This window comes from Macaca mulatta, chromosome 6 (genome assembly GCF_049350105.2).
Source record: "Macaca mulatta isolate MMU2019108-1 chromosome 6, T2T-MMU8v2.0, whole genome shotgun sequence".
Lineage (NCBI taxonomy): Eukaryota > Metazoa > Chordata > Mammalia > Primates > Cercopithecidae > Macaca > Macaca mulatta.
Genome location: NC_133411.1, coordinates 181,390,152 through 181,407,834, shown reverse-complemented (window position 1 = coordinate 181,407,834; position 17,683 = coordinate 181,390,152). Strand labels below are relative to the sequence as shown.

Sequence of the window (17,683 nt, the reverse complement as noted above, 5' to 3'; positions counted from 1 at the left end):
TAAATCATCCCTCAGTAAAACTGAAAAAACAACAAATGTGGTCAGCCAAACAAAACATTCATTTGACAACAAAAATTTATTGAGCATCTACTATGTGCCATCAACAAAATGGACAAGGGTCCTCCTCCCATAGAGCTTCGGTCCCTCTGTAATGTCTGTGTGCATGAGTCTCAGTCAGTATGTTTATTGATTTCATGGGTTGAAATCTCCCTAACTTGTCTGCTTTTGTTTGCTCTCTGGCATCTTTAAATAGTTGTTTTAAAATTTCATCCACAGTTGACCATTGTTGTCTGTCAGAGGATTAGTCTGATACAATCTATTCCACTAAGACTAGAACTAGGACTGGGGTGAGATGAGGACATTGATGCTGAGAAAACTGTGATGACTTTGGAGATGTGACAAATAACCCCAACAATAAGCATATATGATTCCAGAGTAATTTTAATATTCAGCTCTTTTAGTATTTCATAACATGCCTGCAATCCTGATTACACACAGTGTTGTTAGGAAATGGAAGATAATCAGTGTGTTCCACATTTTAATAAATATGCATGTATGCATTTATTTATTTATTATTTCACTCAACAAACATGAGCTGGGACAGGGCCAGTGCAAAATGACAATTTAGAGCTCCTTGTTCAAAGATCATGAAAAAAGCGCTGTTAAAGGTTCTTCTTTCTTCCATGGTCTTTCTCTTGACTTCTTATGATGCTATTCATCTGCTATTTGATGTTCTAAGTAAAGAAAAGAATAAAATTTTTTTTTTACTGGCATGAATTTATTGTTCAGCTTTATATTGTGAAATTCCAGTTTTCAATGCAAAAGAGCAAGCATTTAATGCCTTATCAAAATCACTGAAATTAACAGTTTGTATTATGTGGCTCAACCCTATGGGGGTGCCTTAAGTGGCCACAAGAGACAAACGAGCCAGACACAAGAAGGCTGAAAGGAGAAGCGGAACACACACACACACACATACCCATACATACACCCACACACACACACACACAAACACACCTGACACAGAGCCAGCTGCTGGAGCATTCCTGGGTACAGGGATACTCTCTCTGGTATGGGGGATACTAGCGGGGAGAGGACAGAAGTTCACAAGTGCCTGGGGCCTTACCCTGCCGCATGGGACACACAGGCTTGTTTGAGTCTGAGGGCAGCTGGGTTCACCCTCAGCCAGTGACTGGACTGACAAGACCTGCCCTGGCTAGGGCGGGGTCTGGGGAAGCTGAGCCAAGCCTGCCTCTTCCCACAGCCTATTCTCCAACCCACCGCAGACAGGGATCCTTGGGAATCTTTAATGCTCCAGGCCAACATGCCCTGGGGACCTGGATCGGGGTGGGCCAAAGGCTGGACCTTGTTGAGACACAGCCTCCAGCTGGCCGCTCACCAGATGCACTGTGGTGCTTAACCCCGGGCCATGCCCCACTGAAAGATGCCACCAAGTGTGCATGCCTGCCCCTAATCCTCTGCGTGCCTGCTGAGTGGAGGACAGCTGCAGTCATGGGCAGGGGCAGGCGGGTGGAGGTGGAGGGATGGGTATCTGACCCACCCTGGGGAGGTGATGGAAGGCAGGACTGTGCTAGAGCTGAGGCTCCAAGTCCCTAAAGCACGCTCAGGGGTCCCATCAGACTTCACTTACAAAACACAAATTCAAAAAAAATTATTAAAAATTTCAAGACAACGATGGTGACATCACACGTGGTGACCAAGGCCCCATCTTTCTAGGGCCTTATGTGATGGCACTGGTCACAAGCCCGTGAAGCCAGCCCTGGGTGATGCCCACCCAGTGATGAATCAGCCACAATTCCTGCCCTGTGTTTATGTAATCAGGCAACAAGCATGTGTCAGGCACTTAGGCTAGGCACCGAAGACAGAGGAGAGACCACGAGGGAAGGTGTCCCTACTCTTGGAAAGCTCACAGCCTGGCTACAAGGCAGGCTGACCTCTGCTTGGTAGCCAGGAACAATGGGAGCCGAGGGGCAGGGGCTGCCAGCCCAGCCTCAGGGGTCCAGGGAGGCTCCAGGGAAAAGCAGAATTCATGGGGGATCTGGATAAGGGGATCTGGGTGAAGATATGGGGCAAGAACAAACAGTCCAGGCAAAAATTGGGTGTGCCAAAGCCCCAGGCTGGAAAGGACTTGGCATTTCGAGATACTGAAAGGAATGCCTCATTATTCCGAGTGATAAGCACTGTGCCATCCCACAGAAACGTCCACGCTGAATTTTTCACTGTAATATCAGCCTCCTGTTTATTACTGTGACATGAAGTGCAGTTGCCTGATGACCCACCTGGGACACTCTGTCTGTGAGTCTGGTGGGCGGTTATTAGAGAAAGTACAAGTAGTCCCTGACTCTGTCTAGTTTCATTTATAGCATGGTCTGTCGGCTTAAAGAGAACACGTGATCCCCCCACAGTGGCTCTGCCTGCCGGGTTCGGTCAGGGACCCTGCTGCCCACCAGATGCCCACGTTAGGACCCAGGATTCTGCCCCCACTCATGGGCCCCCCTCCCCCACTCTGCACACCAGTTGAGCTGTAGCCTAGGCCTCCTCCCACCCCTATCTCTGTGTGGTTGCTGCAAAGACCAGAGATTCTCCTGTGGTGATATTTACAGCTTTAAATACTTCACGTGACAGTGAGGCTTGTGGCTTGTACGGGACACCTAAGCTCTTCTTGTATCTGTCCGTGCTGTCTTCCTTTGTTGCAACTTGGCTCTGACCTGGCATTGAAACATGGATTAGTCTTTTGTACTGTTTGCAGGTTGTATAACAACAGTACAGTGTGAATAGAATAAAATAAATGCTTGCAAGCTAAAAAGAAGAAGAAAGAAAGAACCTCATGCCCAGCCCCCCCAGGGCAGGCAGGAAGAAATCCTCCGCCCAGAAGCACCTTTTCAAGCCCCAGAACTCCCTGTGATTGGACCAGCTGGGGTCACGTGCCCATCTCTGACCCAATCAGTCGTGTGGCCAGGGGCAGTCAGTGTATTGACTGGCAGAGAGTAGGGTGGGTCCCCAGGTGGGTCCCCCTCAAAGCAAGAGGATGGACGATTGGGGAGCTATGGTTTCCTAAAAACAAATTACGGGGCTAGTTCCAAAAAAGGGGTTGAATGGGTCAGCCAGAACTCCCTCAAAAGTCAGCTATCCCCGTCCTTTCCTATTGATGCTAATTTCCAGCCACATGGCTGGTGTAGTGGAGAGAACACGGCTAGTCTGAGACAGACCTGACTGCTAGTTCTGGTTTCTCTCCTCTACTGTCTGTGGGTCTCTGGGCTACAACTCCCCGAGCCTAAGATCCCTCCTTTATAAAAAATGTCGGTGAGAATACACAGCAAGCTGTGAGGATTAAATGCAGGGAAAGTGCCTGAAATGCAGTAAGTGCTCAATCAATGCTAATTAGCAGCTACACAAACAGTGTCTTGCACCCACACAATTACACAGCGTTTGAAAATGCTGATTCACTTTTCTGGAATGCACTTCTCTCTGTTATCAGCACATCCTCCCAAACCCCATTCTTCCACACCCCACCCACCCTGGGTGCCTCCTCTGTGCGCTGTTATAGCAGAGTGGTTAAAAACGTGCCATTTGGACCGGGCACAGTGGCTCACGCCTGTAATCCCAGCGCTTTGGGAGGCCAAGGTGGGTGGATCACCTGAGGTCAGGAGTTTGAGACCAGCCTGGCCAACATGGCAAAACCCTGTCTCTACTAAAAATACAAAAAACTAGCTAGGGGTGGTGGTGGGCACCTATAATCCCAGCTACTTGGGAGGCTGAGGAAAGAGAATTGCTTGAACCCGGGGAGGCAGAGGTTACACCACTGTACTCCAGCCTGGGCGAAAGAGTGAGACTGCCTCAAAACAACAAAACAAAACAAAACAAAACAAAAAAACCACACATTTGGAGTCAGCCAGCACTGAGTTCAAATCCACATCACCTCTTTGAGCTCCAAGGTTTTCTTTTGTAAAACGGGCACAGCACTATTGATTGGTTGTGTTAGGAGGATTGAGTTAGCATTCAGGCAAAGTGCCGACACATAGAGTAGGTACTCAGTGAAGATGAGCCTTTGTTATTGTGCATCCCACCATTCTGTAAGTGCCTTGTCTATGCCAGCCTCTTAGGCTAGAATGGGAGCTTCTAGATGGCAGGGGCTCTGCTGGAGTTACAGCTTCGTTTCACTTTCACCCATGACCCTACTTCACGCCCAAGCTGGGCCTGGTGTCAACCAGGTGCCCTGGAAATGCTTACAGGATGCCTGGCTGAAAGCCGCCTCCCGCTGCAGGAACACTGCCTGGCTTCTGTGAAGAGGGTAAGGTAGGCCCGTTTCTTCCTTCCCGCTCACCCCCATCTCCCTCGCCAGCTGCTGTGACTGTTCTGCACTAGGATGGGGATGGCAGGGAGAAGGGAGGGGAGGTAAACAGGGGCAGGAGAGGTTCCACTTGATGCGGACTGCCTGACGCTGTCCTCTGCTCGCAAGCTTAAAGCTGACTCGTGTGAGTGCTTTTGTGAGTTCTTCAGAGACCCCCCCAGTGCTAGGCCCTCAATGTGGGTGATGTCATCTCTTGAGTCTCATGGCTTCCTCTATCGATAGCCTTTCGGAATCAGCTGCCCCCTCCAGCTTCCAACTGCTGAGAGCTCACCACCTCCTGGGGAGGGGGCCTTTTGGACAGACCTCGGATGGTCGCCTTCCAGCCCTTTTGCCCCGTGGCCCCCATCTAATCCATGGGAAATGTCCATGTATGCCTTCCCCAAGAAACTCGAGACGGTGGCCAATCCCAATGCACCCACAACCTCTCTTCACGTCTGCTGTCAGGGCAGTCAGTGAAATCACTAAGATAGTCTTAACTTGTAGATTTTCCAAGCGAGAGCCAGACACTGCCCACTACTGTATCCCCTGACTGCAAGGGACAGGGATGAAGCCCTCCAAGTGGTCTATTGAAATTCCTCTCTCTTGACCTGAAGTAAAAGAAAAGGTACTCTTGGGATAGAGTGGGGCTTCTGGCCCCAGCTCCTCTCTCAAGCTTCATTCCCTCCCTTTTTACAGCCTCCATGTGAGTGAGGGGCTGAAGAGTCAGGTCACCAGAGCTGGATGAATCATTTCATAAGTGCCCAGGGGAACTCATCTCGCCATGTAATTTAGTTTCTGATATTTATTGTGTCATGGAGTTTCATCTGAAATTTTCAGTTTCACTTCTTATTACTTGAATGAATAAAGGACTCAAACGCATTTTTGAGGATCGGTAGGCTGAATTTCCCCACCCCCACCAAGATGTCCACGTTTCTCCACCCATACGTCAGAAAACCCTAAAGGAGTTACTGAACCTTCCCAACCCTTAAAATCAGTAAGCAGGCTCTGGAATCAAACAGATTCCAGATTTATAGGTGACTTCTGGCTTCTCCTCTTAACGGTTGTGTGATTTTAGATAACTTATCTCACAGCTCTGTGCCTCAGTTTCCACTTCTATAAAATGAGATGGTAATAGTGTGTGCTTGACGTGTTCTACAAAGATTACCTGAGGAGTACGTGGCAAGCACTGGCCTGGTGCCCGCCGAGGGCTTGCTATTGGTTCCTGCTGTGGTGCCGATGGGCCTGCCCTGAGCCTGCCTCTGGAGTGGGCATCAGCAGACCCAGCTCCTCTGGCCCCTCCTTCAGCCCTCTGCACACACAGTGAAGCCAGACGCAGGTTTGAAGGACTTGTGTAGTGGCAGTTCTAACCCTCGCCACTTTCCTAGGGGGTCACTAGCCAGCTCCTGCCTCTTGACATTCACCCAATGTCTTGTCACTACTTTGTCCTTCTAGTAAAGATGGCAGCACCATCCCTAGTGTTTTCATTAATCTCTGTTGATTGTGAGGTGCTTCATCAAGTTGAATATTTGTCCTTTGGGAGGCTTCTCAGAACCTTGCCCACCACCTCAGTTTGGGAACCCCCCGACACTGTGTATGCTCCTGGAAGATTCAGGGCCCCCACGCCTCCCCCAAATCTAAATGGAGATCTACTCTCCTTCTCACCACTCCCTGTTGACCAGGGTGTGTGAAGTGCTCCTATGTAGAGCTTGGCATTCAAAGTGCCAAGTGCCAGAGGGACACCCATGGTCAGGACAAAAGTGCCTCGGCCACCCTATGCCTGATAAGGACAAAAACTAAGTGGTGTCCATGCCTCTCACCTCCTCACTCTCCCATGCTACCTCCTCTGTACCATCAGGTTTGGGAATCTGCAAACTTTCTCTCCCAGTTTCCCTTGCAATGACCTTTTATTAGGGTCTGCCAATGGGACACATTCACAGGCAGCTGGAAGGTAGAAGAAGGGAGAAGCCATTTCTTTCAGGTTTCTGGCAATGGCTTTCAGCAGCAGCAGCAAACAACTGAGCATAACTGCAGGGGACTTCCAGTAGCATCGATGTAGTTTCAGCTGTATCTGCAGGAGTATGGCCCTGGGATTCCAACCCAGTTACAGTAAGGAGGTTTTAACAGCAGGAACAGTGGCACCTCCAGCAGCTCAGTGGGGCATGTGGGCTCTCAGGCTCCAGCCCAGGGAGTGGTGGCAGCTTCCTGTCCTGTAGTAAACAGCCTTATTCTTCCTTGTGAGTCTTCTCTTTCGCTTGTCAGCCCTTCCAACGTCTTTGTAATGAATTCCCTGTAGTAAATACCTACTGTTTGAAATATCTAGAGTGGTTTCTGATTCTGACTGTTACTGTGTTTCCTGATTCTTTATCTCCCCCAGATCTATTTTGTTCTGCCCATTTATCAAGCCTGAGTCTACAGCCTCCCATCAATTCCATGAGCCCTGATATGCCTTCTAAAAGTCCCCTTTCTCTTTAAAAGTCCATTTCTGCAGCTTCCAATCAAGAACCCTTATGCTAAACCATTAATCTGAGTTTAGCTTATAGGTTTACAATTTTAGCTTGCAAGTTTACAAATATTAGATAAATAAAATAATAGCTAATATTTGCTGAGGCTTTTCTGTGTGTCTGGCATTATGCTCAATCATACTGTTTTTTAATTTACTCCTCACAATAACTAGGCGAGGTAGATATTGTTACCAGCATCGTTTTGCATACACAAAATGGAGGTTGCTGCAGAGTTAAGTCATTTGATTTAACTTTTCTACAGCTTGGAACTGGTAGAACCAAGATTTGAACTAAATTCATCCAATGAAAGATCTCTCATTTTTAACTAATACAGTCTATTGCCTGGTAACACATTAAATATGCACTTCAATTATAAGATGCATTCTAATTTCAGAAACATAAACTCCCACACCATTCTAAAATACAGTATATACATACTAGTTTTCACTCTGGTAATTTGCTGGTGGGGCACTGCTGGAAAAAAAAAAAAAAAAAAAAAAAAAAAAAGGATGGAGTCATTTTCAAGCTTAGAAGCCAAGTTTCTCCCAAGCCAAAAATATTTCCATTAAATTCCTGTCATAGTGCCTGAAATTCCCACCATTCCATTTCCTTGCATTAAGGCATTCTATCCTCAGAAGTCCCTTGTGAAAGTGTGAATATGTTACTTGGTAAGACAGTCAAAAGCATATTGTCTTCAATTATCCAAAATATACCCCCAGGAACTTCTTCTCTTGGCAACAAATCTTAGCCCTGCTCCCCATAAAGGTAGCACTGTGATTCAGTCTGGACCAATCATAGCATTCCATTCCCCTGGCCACTGACTGGTCCAGAGAAGGACATGTGACCCAAAGTGGGCCAATCAGAGGTCTTCTCTGGGATTTTTTTTCTCACAAGATTTGCTGGAGAAACTCTTCTTGTCCCTTGGGCCATGGACCTGGAAGGATGTGAAGCCACAGAGCCCAGAGCTGGAGCCAGAGCCAGAGAGAAAGGCAAAGTTGGGAGTAGCGAGTGGCACATGAGGCCCTAAGGCCAGCTGCATTCCCGACCTTTCCTCAGACTGGCTATGAGGAGCCAATAATGTCCGTCTTTTTGGCATAATCCCATTTGAGTTTGGTTTCTGTTCCCTGCAAACAACCTCACATCAGTTGGCTCCTCCTGACACAAGCTCCTGAAATGGCAGAGCATTGGACAGATAAGTTTAGGGGAGAGGGAAGATATCAGGCGTGGACTTGAGGGAGACAGGGCTGGAGGTGTGGACAAGACCAGGGACAAACCAAGCAGCCTCTCTACAGGCTTTTGTTGGTGACAGCCTCAAAGCCAAACAGCAAGAAGTTCCGTCAGCTAAAGCTAGCTCCTCTATCAGCAGCTGTGATAAATGTGCAAGGTAACTTTCTTAAATACCTTCCCCTCTTTCCTATTCTATGTGAAACAGGCATTCGTTGCAAGCTCCTTCTCTTTGAGCGAAAGCCCTGGAGTGAGGACACCTGGTCCAGCTCAGTTGCGTGCCCTGGATCCAACCACTTCCCCTCTTCAGGACTCACCGGAAAAACAGGAATAATGACTGCTTCCTTCCAGGGTCATTACCAGCATGAAGCAAAATAGTACACTGATAGCGTTCCACCCCAGGAGACTCTCAATATGTGGAGGTCATTTGGAGAGAAGGTTTCTCTCTAGGAAAGCTATCCCAGACCCACAGAATGGGTGTGGGGAGCAGAAAAGTGCGCAGGCTGAGCCGAGATTGGTTCAGCCCAGCACCACGGAGTTGGGAGGTGCGTGCTTTCTTATTTTCTGTATGCGTGATGCTCTGGCATCTGTGGCCCCACTGAGTGGGGAGAGGCTGCCCTTCCCAGGGCTAGCCAGTTTTTGGAAATAGCAAACAAGTGTGCCTTCTTTGCAAGTGTCCCTTCCATATGCATATCAATCAATTTAGCCCAACTGGGCTTTATTTTTTTCCAGCTACCCATCAAACTCTTCCCATATCAAGCCCCCTCTTCCCATATCCTCCTGCCCTAATCAATCCAGGGCCAAGTATCAGACTACAAGGGGCAGTCCCTACACCCTGGAGCCCACTGAAATTATTCAAACCGGCCAGTCCTAAACCTTCTTAACCTGTCTCACCCATTTTTTCCCATGGAAACCACAATCAAGACTTTTGGACAACTCCTTCCCTCACTCCTTCTACCTCCTGCTGGACCTTGGCTCTTCCCCATGTGGCCTTGCCTGGCGTGCGATGCCTCCTGTTTCTAGGGACCTAGAATGCTTTAAACAATTGCTTTTGCAGATTAAGACAATTTATACTATCCGGTGTGGAGGAAGGGGCGGAGAGACAGGTACTCCGGCGCCCTGCTGGAAGCTGTGTGAGTGTAAACACTTCGTCCTTCGTGACAGCTGTCGGTCTTACCGTACCTCATTTAAACAAATCCTGGGTATGTGTTAAAACAGAAGGTGCAAGTTCAAATCCCACCTGCTCTACTGCTCACCTGCAGTGGGATTAGGTCAAGCATTTCCTCTCTCTGAGCTTCAGTTACTGCATTGAGAAAATTAAGGGCAAGAATTATAACCACTTCGTGTGGCTCTTTGGGAGGAATCATGGAAACCAGGAACAAAAGAAACCCCACACACTCTAAGCTTGAAACCGCTGTGTCCATATGAGCTAGTATTATGTAAGACTTCACCAGGAATAGGGAGCAGTCCCACTGAGCACAAAGAATAGGGGAGGCTTCGTGTTAAGGCCATAGATGGAGATGGCCCCATAGATAGAGATGGTTAAGGCCATAGGTTGAGATGGCCCCATAGAGTTGGTTAAGGCCATGGACAGAGATGGCCCCATAGACAGAGGTGGTTATGGTTAAGGCCATAGATTGAGATGGCCCCGTAGATAGAGATGGTTAAGGCCATAGATAGAGGTGGCCCCATAGATAGAGATGGTTAAGACCATAGACAGAGGAGGCCCCAGCGGGAACACACCCCTGATTGCTTCACTGCCAGGGAGCAGAGCAGCCACCGAGGAAGAGAGGAGAGTTCTCAGCCACACAGAGAGGTCCACAGGACCAGGAAGCAGCAGCCCCAAAGTGGGGCCCCCAGTCTGTTCTCCAAATTCCTCTTTCTGCTCTGGCCTGGCTGAGGAGTCCACAAAGGGAGGGGGGCTCAGGGAGAGAAAATAAAATCAGGCTCCAGAAGGGATACCTCAAATCCCAGGATTCAACAGCCAAAGAGAAACGCAGACACTGTGCTTTGAGCATTCCTGGCTCTTCTCTGCTAATGCTTTAAACAATTGCTTTTGCAGATTAAGACTATTTATAATATCCAGTGTGGAGGAAGGAGCAGAGAGATAGGTACTCCAGTGCCCTGCTGGAAGTCGTGTAAGTTAATATGCCTTAAAGTGGCAGTTCTGCATTAAGTATCAAAAGTCCAAAAAGGGCATGTTATTCTTTGGCCAGCAATTCCACTCTTAGAATTTATCTTAAGGATTTACTCAGACAAGTGCACTAGGATGTATATACAAGGATATTCATCACAGTGTTGTTTATAACAGCAAAATACTGGAAGCGATCTAAATATCCATCAATAATGGATTGTCTAAATAAAGTGTTACATCCCTACTATGGAATGCCGTGCAGCCTTCTAAAAAAGATGTTGCAAATTTACATTTGTTTACAGTGGAAAGACACCCATCATATGTTGCTGAGTGAAAAAAAAAATGGGTTGCAAAACAGCACATATAGCATGAGCATGTTTCTGTCAAATTATACACATCCATAAATCTACATGTAAATATGCAGATCGGAGGGATGATACCAAAATGAAGACTGGTTGTCTCTGGATAGTAAGATTGGGGGGCATTTTTGCTTTCCTCTTTATACTTTTGTACTGTAACAAGATATAGACCATTTCATTCAGTACGGTTCCTAGAATGGGGCTTCTTCGCCTTGGGATTGGAAAATTCTTCCTCGTAGGAGACTGCCCTGTGCATAGTATAGGATATTTAGCAGCATCCCCAATTTCTACCTGCAAATACCAGTGGCACTTCCCTAACTCCAGCCCCCATTGTGACAATTAAAAAAGTTTCTGGACACTGCCAAATGTCCCCTGGAATACCAGATCATCCCTGATTGAGAAGCACTGTCCTAGAGTAAGGGGAAGGCAGACTAGATGGCAAGGCTGCTCCCAAGAAAAGACTTGGAAAGAAAGATTAGACCACACTGCCCTGCAACCAACAAAGAAAGAGCCCAGGGCTGTCTGGGGAACAGGACTGAGCGAGATGGCAGAGGGCTAGCTGGCACTCGAATCTATTACCCCTCAGGTCTTTGTTGGAATTCAAAATGCTGAGCAAGGCAGGTGTGCTGTGAAAATTGTGATAAGGCCAAACCAAGATGGCAGGCTTGGGTGCGGAACAGGCCGGTAGGGATCAGTAGGACCTTGGTGGAAGCTGGCAGCATCCAGTGGGGTTGCAGGCACACACGGGCTGTGCCCCGGAGGCTTGAGGCTGCTGACGTAGAGTCGGAACAGCATGCTCAGCCTTCACTAGCTCCATGCCTCACTCCTCTTGAGTTGTCATGTGTGATTGTTGTCTGCATCCAAAACAGGGCTGTCTGGAGTTTGTCAGGGCTTTGTGCCCATAATAGGTCTCTGAAAAATAAAAATCACTAACATTTATTTAAGATTGTAACCACATGCCAGGCAGTATTCACAGACTTTTTTTTTTTTTTTGGAAAGGAGTCTTGTTCTGTTGCCCAGGCTGGAGTGCAGTGGTATAATCTCGGCTCACTGCAACCTCCACTTCCCAGGTTCAAGGGATTCTCCTGCCTCAGCCTCACAAGTAGCTGGGACTACAGGGATACACCACCAGGTCCAGCTAATTTTGTATTTTTAGTAGAGATGGGGTTTCACCATATTGGTCAGGCTGGTCTTGAACTTCTGACCTCGTGATCCACCCGCCTCTGCCTCCCAAAGTGCTGGGATTACAGGCGTGAGCCACCGTGCCCGACCTCAGAGACCTTTTAAAGCTGCTACTTGTGCAATCCTCACAGCAACTGTGTGAGATATCATGACCACTCCCACGTTACAGATAGGGAAACTGAGGCATGGCCACTTAAAGTATGTCAGCCAAAGCCCCCTAACTAGTATGAGTGAGAACTGGGTTTCAATCTGGCTCCAGAGCCGATGGTCTTTACTACTCCACTATTCTGTATCTGAAGAAGGGCCATGGGACCCCAAAGCGAGAATGACAACATTCCCAACCGCTGTGCTGAACGACCTCTTTAATGCCAACACTTGCCATTAGTCCAGGGCCCCACACATGCCCATACAATAGAAGGTGCTTTACATACACTATTTTTATTCCTCACAACAGCGATATGAGACAAGCACTATGACTACTACTCTCATTTTACAGATGGGGAAACTGAGGCTGGATTCCTTGTCCTTTGTGCTAACTTGGTGGCCCTTTGATCCCCATGTTGCAATGTATCATGCATCGGTATCCCATCTGGTGGCAGGGGCTGTGCCTGACTCTCCTCTCGCCCTCAGTGCCCAGCACTGGAAGTACCACACTGTAGTCTGTGCTTATCACTTTTTTGTGTGCCCAACAACAGAACCCCTTCCTGGGTTTGAAGAAACAGCCACTGTGTAAGTCCTATTGAGCCTCACCTCTCTCTGCAGAAGCCGAATGGGCCAGACATATGTTTTCCTGGCCCCTGCAATTCAGCCAGCCTGTCCAGTGACTCCATCTGGGACACAAACACGTATGTGGGACAGAGAGAAGCGGAAATCCTTCCTATTTTATCACAAAGTTGGTGGCATCTGGGATCTTGAGTACTGGGCTGCAGCAGAATGGAGTTGCAAGTCCAGTGGACCAGTGGCCAGTGGCAGCCAGGACAGATCTGAGGATGACATCTCTGTGTGTCCTTGACCTACCAGCCTTTCCCTCAGTCCTTCTACAAGCTGCCAAGCCAGGATCCTTGCAATAAACCCTTTTTTTGCACAAGTAAGTCCAGATTGATTTCTGTAATAACAGTTGCAAATATGCAACTAAGATCCTAATGCTAATCAAGAGTTAAAAAAGAAGAGAGGGCAGGAAGAAAGGAGATAATGCAGGAGAGCAGGAGGGAGGGAAGCCATGCATCACTTTCACCCTGTAAGAATCACTAGGTCAAATAAAATGTCACCAGCAGTTTCTGCTTTTGCCACTTGAAGCATCAGATGGTCTGAGTGGAAGCACTCACTTAGGCACACTCCCCAACCAGCTGCAGATGTAGCCAAAATCAGACACAGGAGATAAGGGAAAAGATCAGCTTTGGGGGACTCAACTGAAGCCACTATTGGAAAATCCTGTTCCTACTGAAACTCCACTCTGAGCCAACCTAACTATAGAAATAGCCTGAGATTGTATTATCCTAATTGCTCCTGCAATTCAGGTATTGAGATCTCCCTTGTTCAATGCACTAGCAGGTAAATTGGCCCACGCAACTTTAATTCTACATGCTGTGGAGTCCAGGATCCCAAGCTTGCAGTGGATGAGTCAGCTGGGAATGAGAGTCATATGATACTAAATATGGCCACACCAGCCCAAAGGGTGGCCCAAGAAGGCACCCAGTACTGGCACCTTGGGGCCAGACAGTACAGGCCAGGAAGGTAAGAAGGGCTCTGTTCTCTCCTCTCTGGCTTCACCCTTATCATCCCTTCCCTTGAGACCTTCTCTGCCCTTAGCAATAAGTGGTCAAAGAAGCCTCAATTTTTATGTGGTTGTTAGGCTCATCCTGGCCTTTAAAGTTCCCCTCCTTACCCTGGCCCTTCATTACCATGGGCAGAGCCCATCCAGATATAGAGCCTGCCACAAATCTCCTTGTATTTCTGCAGGAAGAACCCTTAATGTGGACAGGTTGAATGGGGCCTTCATAAACACCTAGTTATTCCTCCCTAAATAAAATCGTTAGTTTTGCCTGTTTTTTTAATGCTTTTAAAAATGGATTCATACTGTATGTATGCTTTTGTGCCTTACTCCATTTTGCTCAACATTATATTTTTAAGAATCAAGGTTGTGAGTAGTTGTAGTTCATTGATTTGCATTGTATGAATATACTACAATTTATCCATTGTACTCTCAGTGAATATTTGGATGATTTCATATTTGGGTGTTACAAATTATGCTATGAACACTTGTGTGTTCTTAAAGCCTATTTTATAGGAATTTAACACAGCTACATCAGTTTTCCCTTGCTCAGCGCTTCTATAGTATTTCATTTTCTATCTTTTTATTTTTAACCATTCTGTATTCTTATGTTTTAGATGTGACCCTTATAAATAGCATATAGTTAGGTTTTGTATTTTCCCTGGTCGGATAGTGTTAATCTTTTAAGAGAATAGTTTAGTCCATTCACATTTAATATAATTGCTAATAGTTCTTTTTCCTGCCTATAACTGTTTCATTTTCTCTTATATATTGACTTCTTTGGGATTTTTTTTCTCTTCTAATTTGGAAGTCATATACCTTTTTAGTGCTTACCCATGCATCCTTGACTTATCAGTGTCTAATTGATTTGTATTTTTATCTTCCTCACAAATAGTAGAAAGACTTTAGAACATGTTAACACCATTTGTCCCCTGCTTAACTTTTGTATTATAGTTGCTGTGTATTTTAATTCTACACATATTTTTAAGGCTCCATTGGTGTTCATTTATATTTACCACTTTGTTTGCTGTTCATTCCTTCTTTCATTTCCTTTGTGTTATGCTAGTGTTAAGGTTATGTTTACCTTTTTAAAACAACTTAATTGAGTTTCAGTTACATACCATAAAATTCACCTGCTTAAAGTGTAAAGTTCAATAGATTTCTGTGTGCAACCATCACTACAGCCAATTTTATTACCTTTAATCACCTCAAAAAAAAAAAAAAAAAAAACAAAAAACAAAAAAAACCTTTGTACCCATTAGCTATTACCCCTTACTCTCCACCACTCCCTTTTGTTTCCATAGACTTCCCTACTCTGGACTATCATATGAATGGAATCATATAATATGTGAACTTTGATGATGGACTTCTTTCACTTAGCAAAACCATTTCAAGGTACATTCATGTTGTAGCATGTATCAGGACTTCATTTCCTTTTTTTTAAAAAAAAAATGAACTTTACTTTTAGAGCAGTTTTGGGTTCACAGAAAAATGGAGCAGAAAGTATAGAGATTCTCATTTAGTCCCGGTTCTCAGATTTCTATACACTGCCTGTTCTCACTCATGCAAAATTTCCCCTCCTAGTGACATCCCATACCACCATGGTGTATTTTTTACAATTTAATAACCTACATTAGCACATCATTACCACCCGAAGTTCATAGTTTATATTAGGATTCACTCTTGAAGTTGTACATTCTATAGGTTTTGACAAATGTAAAATGACATATATCCACCATTGTAGTATACATAGTAGTTTCAACTGCCTTAAAAAAAATCCTTTGTGCTCTGCTATTCATCCATCCCTCCACACAGACCCTTGGCAGTCACTAATCTTTTTAGGGACTCCATAACCTTGTCTTTTCCAGAATGTCATGTAGTTGGAGCCATATAACATATAGCCTTTTCAGATGGGTTTCTTTTACTTGGTAATATACATTTAAGTTTCTTTCATGTCTTTTAATGACTTGATAGCTCAATTCTTTTTAGTGTTTAATAAGTATCCCACTGTCTAGATATATAGCAGTTTATACATCCATTCACCTCCCAAAGGACATCTTGGTTGCTTCCTAGTTTTAGCAATTATGAATAAAACTACCATAAACTTCCATGTATAGGAGCTACCATAAACTTCTATGTGCAGGTTTTGGGTGGACATAACTTTTCAATTCATTTGAGGATGTACCAAGAAGTATGATTGCTGAATTGTATAGTAAGAGTATATTTAGTTCTGTGAGGAAACTGCCAAATTGTCTTCCCAAAATGACTGTACCATTTTGTTTTCCCACCAGTGATGAATGAGCATTCCTGTTGCTCCACATCCTCATCAGCATTTGGTATTGTCAGTGTTTTGCATTTTGACCATTCTATTAGGGATGTAGTGGTTGGTATTGTCAGTGTTTTGCATTTTGACCATACTATTAGGGATGTAATGGTAGTATTGTTGTCTTAATTTGCATTTTTGTAATGACATGATGTGGAACACCTTTTCACATGCTTACTTGCTATCTATATATCTTCTCTGTTGAGATGTCTGTTCAGGTCTTTTGCCCGTTTTTAAATTGGGTTGTTTATTTTTATTGTTGGGCTTCAAGAGTTCTTTGTATATTTTGAATAAGTCATTTATCAGATGTGTTTTGCAAATATTTTCTTCTAGTCTGTGGCTTGTCTTCTCGTTCTCTTGGCATTATTTTTTGGAGAGTAGAAGTTTTTAATTTTAATACAGTTCAACTTATTATTTCTCTAATAAATTATGTTTTTGGTGTTGGACCTAAAAGTCATTGCCATACCCAAAATCACCTAGATTTTTCTCCTATATTACCCTCTAGGGGTTTTGTAGTTTTGTGTTTTATATTTACTTCTATGATCCTTTGAATTAGTTGTTGTGGGAGATTTAAGACTTATGTCTAGATTCATTTTGTAGCATGTGGATGTTCAGTTGTTCCAGCACAATTTGTGGAAAAGACTATCTTTGTGCCAGTGTATTGCTTTTGCTCCTTTGTCAAATATCAGTTGACACTATTTATGTGGGTCTATTTCTGGGCTCTCTAACCTGTTTCGTTGACCTATTTGCCTAATCTTTCACCAATATCACACTATATTGATTTCTGTAGCTTTATCACAAGTCTTAAAGTCAAATAGTGTCAGTCCTCTGATGGGGTTCTTTTCTTTCAATATCGAGTTGGCTATTCTGGGTCTTTTGCCTCTCCATATAAACTTGAGAATCAATTTGTCAATATCCACAAAATAATTTGCTGGGATTTTGACTGGGATTGCATTGAATCTATAGATCAAACTGGGGAGAACTGACATCTTGACAATATTATGTCTTTTTATCCATGAACTTGGAATATCTTTCCCTTTATTTACTTCTTTGATATCTTTCATCAGAGTTTTCTATTTTTTCTCATATAGATCTTGTACATATTTTGTTAGATTTATGTCTAAGCATTTCATTTTTCTTGGTGCTAATGCATATAGTAATTTTTTTTTTTTTTTTTTTTTTTGAGACGGAGTCTCACTCTGTCACCCAGGCTGGAGAGTAATTTTTAAAATTTCAAATTCCACTTGTTTTTTGCTCAATATAAAAAAAATGGACTTTTGTATATTAACTTTGTATCTTGCAACCTTGGTATAATTGCTTATTAGTTTCAAGAGTTTTGTTGTCAATTTTGGGAGGGAGGATTTTCTGTATAAATGATCACATCATCTATGGACTAAGATAATTTTATTTCTTCCTTCCCAGTGCATATACCTTTTATTTCCTTTTTTTGTCTTATTGAATTAGATAGGACTTCCAGTATGATATTAAAAAGGAGAGGGGATACTCTTGCCTTGTTCCTCATCTTAGAAGAAAAGTGTCTAGTTTCTCATCATTAAGTATGATATTAGCTGTAGGTTTTTTTTGTAAATGCTCTTTATCAAGTTCAGTAAATTTCTATTCCTAGTTTTTTGAAAGTTTTTATCATGAATGGGTGTTGAATTTTGTCAAACGCTTTTTCGGCACCTATTGATATGATCATGTGATATTCCTCTTTAGCCTGTTGATGTGGTTTATTACATTAATTGATTTTTTTGAATGTTGAACCAGCCTTGAATACCTAGGGTAAATTCCACTTGGTGGTGTGCTATAAATTTAATTTTTATACATTTTTTATTCAA

General features: G+C 44.4%; 1 protein-coding gene across 3 annotated transcripts in view; it reads right to left on the bottom strand.

Annotated features, from left to right (window-relative positions):
• RPL26L1 (ribosomal protein L26 like 1) overlaps positions 1–17,683 on the bottom strand; it is a 493,737-nt gene that overhangs the window by 445,336 nt on the left and 30,718 nt on the right. The window contains exon 1 of one of the 3 annotated variants that reach the window (XM_078003991.1): positions 2,857–2,860. The exons of the other annotated variants lie outside the window; for them this stretch is intronic. The gene's annotated coding sequence lies outside the window, so the exon portion shown is untranslated. Of the gene's footprint in view, positions 1–2,856; positions 2,861–17,683 lie in introns of those variants that run through there. 3 annotated transcript variants of the gene reach the window in all.